We start from the raw sequence: 5,021 nt of genomic DNA on the forward strand, positions 1-5,021 counted from the left end.
ACATTTTATTACATAATAGTCAGCACATACCCTGTGACATATTTATTCTAAAAACATTGATGAAGGACCTGCTGGGTACCAGAACCCGCGGTAGATACTGGGGATACAGCAGGGACTAAGATCTCATTGCTGTCTCTGTAGAACTTAGCCTGTAGAAAGAGTGATGGGTGCGTGAATGCATGTGAAGTCATGTCCGACTCTTTGTGAGTCTATGGACTGTAGCCCACCAGGCTCCTCTGTCCATGGGATTCTCCAGGCAAGAATTCTGGAGTGTATTGCCATGCCCGCCTCCAGGGGATCTTCCCAACCCAGGGATCAAACCCACATCTCTTACATTTCCTGCGGGTTCTTTACCACTACCACCACCTGGGAAGCCCCCAACAAAGCAATGGCTGTCATATTATTATTTACGTTTCTCTATTACAGCCTACCCCAGTTTTAGCCATCTTAAGAGATCCCCCCTGGACTTCCTTGGCGATCCAGTGGTTAAGACTGAGGACTTCCACTGTAGGGGGTGTGGGTTCAGTCCCTGGTCAGGGAACTAAGATCCCACACACCACAGGGGGCATGGCCAAAAATAAAGAAGCGGTCCTTCAGTCTTTCTCCATCCTCCTCCATCAAGACGGCTTCCTGTTTGCCACACCTCACATTTGTCTCCTTACTGATGAGTCCTGAAGCACTTTACAGCTCAGTTAGAAAACCTGAGTCAGGAGTCCTGGGTTCAACGTGTTGCTTAAACACAGGCTCTCTCTGTGACCTTGAGCGAGTCATTGGTCTGCTCTGTACCTCAGTTTCTCCATCCTGAAACCGAAAGATAAGAGCCTCTTCAAGACCCCTTCCAGCTTAGACCATGGATTGGACTGTCTATGTTTGTATGTGTGTGTGTGTGTCTTTCCAGTCCCAACTCTCATTCCTGTAGTTTGGAGGATCCACCTTGTAGATCAGATATCAGATTTTGTATGGAACAAAAATATCAAATACTTGTTCTCACCAGGCTGGATCATTTAGATGGAATCCCTTGAAGCACAGGCAGAAGGCTCCATGGGAGGAGAGGTGGCCTGGACTTCGGGTGGCCACCAGTGTCCCTTGGAGGCAGCAGGCTCTTTGTGGCAAAATCCTTAGCTGTGGTTTCAGTCATCTAGTTCCGCTCCCCAGGGTTTCTGCCAATTTTCAGACCTGTCTCACTCGCCAATTCTCTAAGCTTACAGCTGTGTATCCTTCCAACAACCTCCTTTCTGCTAAAGTTACCTAGATTCTATTGGCAACCCTGGGCTCAGACCTTCAAGTGGTCCCCTGTGACATAACCACAGGTCTTGCCCTTTTTTTTTTATTCTTAACTTTTTTTGTTATGTCTTGTCTTTTCTGAAAACAATATTTATTTTATTTATGGCCTTGCTGGCTCCCTGTGGCTGCACGTGGTTTTCTCTAGTAGCATCTAGTGGGGGCCAGCTTCTATTTGCGGTGCTTGGCTTCTCATTGCGGTGGTTTCTCTTGTTGCTGAGCACAGGCTCCAGGCATGAGGGCTTCAGTGGTTGCAGCACGTGGGCTCTAGCGCACAGGCTCAGTAGTTGCAGCACACGGGCCCAGCTGCTCTGTGGCATGTGGGATCTCCCTGCATCGGGGATGGGACCTGTGTCTCTTGCATTGGCGGATGAATTCTTTACCACTGAGTCACCAGGGAAGCCCTAGTTGTTGTGTTTTTTTTTTTTTTAACATGTGTGGGATCTTAGTTCCCTGACCAGGGATCAAACCCTCAGCCCCTGCGCTGGAAGCATGGAATCTTGCCCACTGGACAGCCATGGCATTCCCCCTGTGTGTCTTTCCTTAAGTGTGTCTTGCCTTTCGGATGCGTGTGACTTATGTCTCCTCACCCTTAACCTCCCCTCCCCAGATAGAGGGGTATCTTGAGGGTTCCAAAGCAGTGCAAAAAATCAAAACCAGGTGTTTCATAGAAATGGAATCCTTCCAAAGTTCATGGAGCATCTTCTAGAGGGTCAAATTGTCAGCCTGATATAGCCAGGCTATATCAGAATTCCATGGAATGTATAGTCCATAGGGTCGCAAAGAATCAGACATGACTGAACAACTTTGACTTTCAAGAGGCACTTGAATTTGCATCTCTTGTTTCGGTGGGTAGAATGCTGCAGTTTCTGCCTTATTGTCCTCGTGAGCGTGCACACTCAGTCATGTCCGACTCTTTGCGACCCCATGGACTGTAGCCTGCCAGGCTCCTCTGTCCATGGCATTTTCCAGGCAAGGAAAATTGGATTTTCCAATTTTTCAGTATTGGAGTGGTTGCCACTTCCTACTCCAGGGGCTCTTGCCGACCCAGGAATTGAACCTGTGTCTCCGGCATCAGTCGGTGGGTTTTTTACCTCTGTCGCCACCTGGGAAGCCCCTGCTGTCCTTGAATGTCCTTGAATGTCTTTTAAGGCCATGACTGGGATAGGGGTGGCAGAGGGAGATGAGCACGGACTCTGGAGTCACTCACTAGCTGTGTAACCCTTGGGAAGTCCCTTAACCTCTCTGACCCTCAGTCTCTTCACCTCTCAAATGGAAATAATAGTTTGCAAGAATGTTGTGAAAAAGATCAGCCTGACACTGAGGAGGTATTCATTAAATGTTTATGAAAGACGGGATTCTGAGATCTGAAATTTGGAAGGGCACAGCAGGAGTCTTGGCTCAGAGTGGGTGCTTTGAAAATGGGCTTTCTCTTCCCTCAGCTTTTTTTTTTGAAGTAATCTCTCTCTCTCTTTTTTACTGTTAATTTCACATTGGTATATAACCAATTAACAATGCAGTGATACTTTCAGGTGGACAGCAGACGGGACTCAGTCACATGTATGCATTCTCCCCCAAACTCACCTCCCATCCAGGCTGCCAGAACTTTAAGCAGAGTTCCCTGTGCTATACAGAAGGATGAAATAATCTTTTTTGATTGAAATACAGTTGCTTTAAATATTGTATTAGGTTTAGATGTACAGCAAAGTGAAAAAAATATATGTATATACACACACACACACTTTTAATCTCTTTTTCCCATTATAGGTTACTATGAGATATTGAATATAGCTCCTTGTGCTATACAGTAAATCCTTGTTCCCCCAGCTTTTTGATGGCTGGGCGGAGTTCCTGGGTAAGGATGTTTTGGCTGAGCTAGATTTGGGCACTCAGGCCACAATGCCCTCCAGTGAGGCCCTGTGGGTTAGAAACAGACGAGTCCCCAAATGGCTTGGGGACCACAGGTATAAGGCACAGCCTGTGGGCTTCTTGGAAACGAATTGATATCCTGTCCAGGCAGGTGAACCTGGAATTCAGACGGGCTCAAACCAGCCCAGCAGGCTTGGAGGGGCAGAAAGAAGCCGGATAGAGGGAGGAATAGGGCCCTGAGGCAAAAATCATAGGAGGAAGGCAACTGGCAGAGAGAGCAGGCTTGACAGAGGACGGGGCTGAGATGGGAGAGACCGGGTGTGCTGGGAACAATCGGAGACTGTGTGTGCCCACGTGGTCCTTGCTGGCTGTGGGTGGAGAAGCCTGTGGTGAGAAGGCTAAAAGGGACTCGCGTGGAGCTCTGGCAAGGGGCCCCCCTCCTCCCTGCAGAAGTTCCACGGGAAACACGGCAGGGGTCAGCAAATAGCCTCCCTGGTCAACAGGCAGGGGGACAGGGCCTGAGACGCACCCCTTCCACCCCACCCTCCAGACAGCAGACAGCAGCCCAAGCTCTCCTGAAGTAACTGCTCTCTTCTGGGACCTCACAAAGTGCCACAGCACTTGTCAGAACCCACAGCATCACTAGGATATTCAGTGAAGGGGACGGTGTCCAGGACAGGACCTGCGTGCCCACCATGCGGTGGGGACGGGGCACGAGCAGTTATGGAGGCCTTGGAGCACCAAGACCGTCAGCGTAGGCCTGGCTGTGGCCGTGGTCCCTGCTGTACTCGAGGCCCAACTGCAACTGTTTGTTTGCCAGCTCTATGCCAAGCTCCACCCCAGATGTACAGTGGGAGCAACAGGGAGGAGCTTCAGGGCAGCAGGGGAGATAAGAAGCAAGTGATCAGGCGATCAGGTGAGTCACTGGTCTTTTGGGGTAGATTAGCTGGGTGGGGCTGAGCGCCCAGGGCAGACTCGGTCCTTTGTGTCACTGTGGGAAGAGTGAGAGAGGGGCAGAGGGGCCACTGCTCTTTCCCCACCAGTATTTGCCTTGTGGGGGTGCCTGGCCCACCTGAGAAGTCAGGTTGGCAGAATGGCCTGCCCAGGAGGGCAGGTCAGCCCGGTAGCCCCTCAGCAAGGCCACCTGGGCCTTCTCATCTTAGGAATGAGGCCAAGTGGGTGAGCATGCTCAGAACCACTGGTGGGGTTGGCACTGTGCTTCTGCCTGTCCAGGCTCCAGGGCTGGGGCGTCACCTGTGACTCATCCCAGGTGGTTCTGGGGAGCAGCCTGCCATGCCCCACCCCCACCAAACACACCACACACACACACACACACACACACCCCGGCTCTGGACTTCTAGGAGAGGACCTGATCAGTGGTGTTTATGGCAGTGGGGGCTTATGATCACTGGGGCAGCAGCCCAAACCCTCCCCTTTGCAGGCCCCACGGTGGCCGTGACGAAATTCAAGGCTCCTTTCCACCCCTTCCTGTGGGCAGGGGGTGTGGTTTTGGGGGACATTATATCAGCGTTTCTTAGGGCAGGGGCCTGGGCTGTCTTGTCACATCCAGAACACTTGCTCTAGGAGGCGACCAGCTGGCTGTCCCCCCCATCCCCACCCCCTTTGCTTCCTCTCCCTCAAAAGTGCTTGCTTCAAAGTCCACTCTGTTTCTGCCTTTGCACCCCCATCGCATTCGTTTAAACTGGGACACCCCGCCCTTTTGCTTCCCAGGTCGTCACCTTTCTCTGGATTCAAAGCCTGGTCCCCATCCATTTATTACCTCTGTATTTTCAGTTTCGCTATTCGTAAACTAGGAACAGTCTAGCCTCATAGGGCAGTTATCAGATTTTTCATCCAGCAAGTACTGTGTG

Source organism: Bos indicus x Bos taurus, chromosome 17 (assembly GCF_003369695.1).
Source record: "Bos indicus x Bos taurus breed Angus x Brahman F1 hybrid chromosome 17, Bos_hybrid_MaternalHap_v2.0, whole genome shotgun sequence".
Taxonomy (NCBI): domain Eukaryota; kingdom Metazoa; phylum Chordata; class Mammalia; order Artiodactyla; family Bovidae; genus Bos; species Bos indicus x Bos taurus.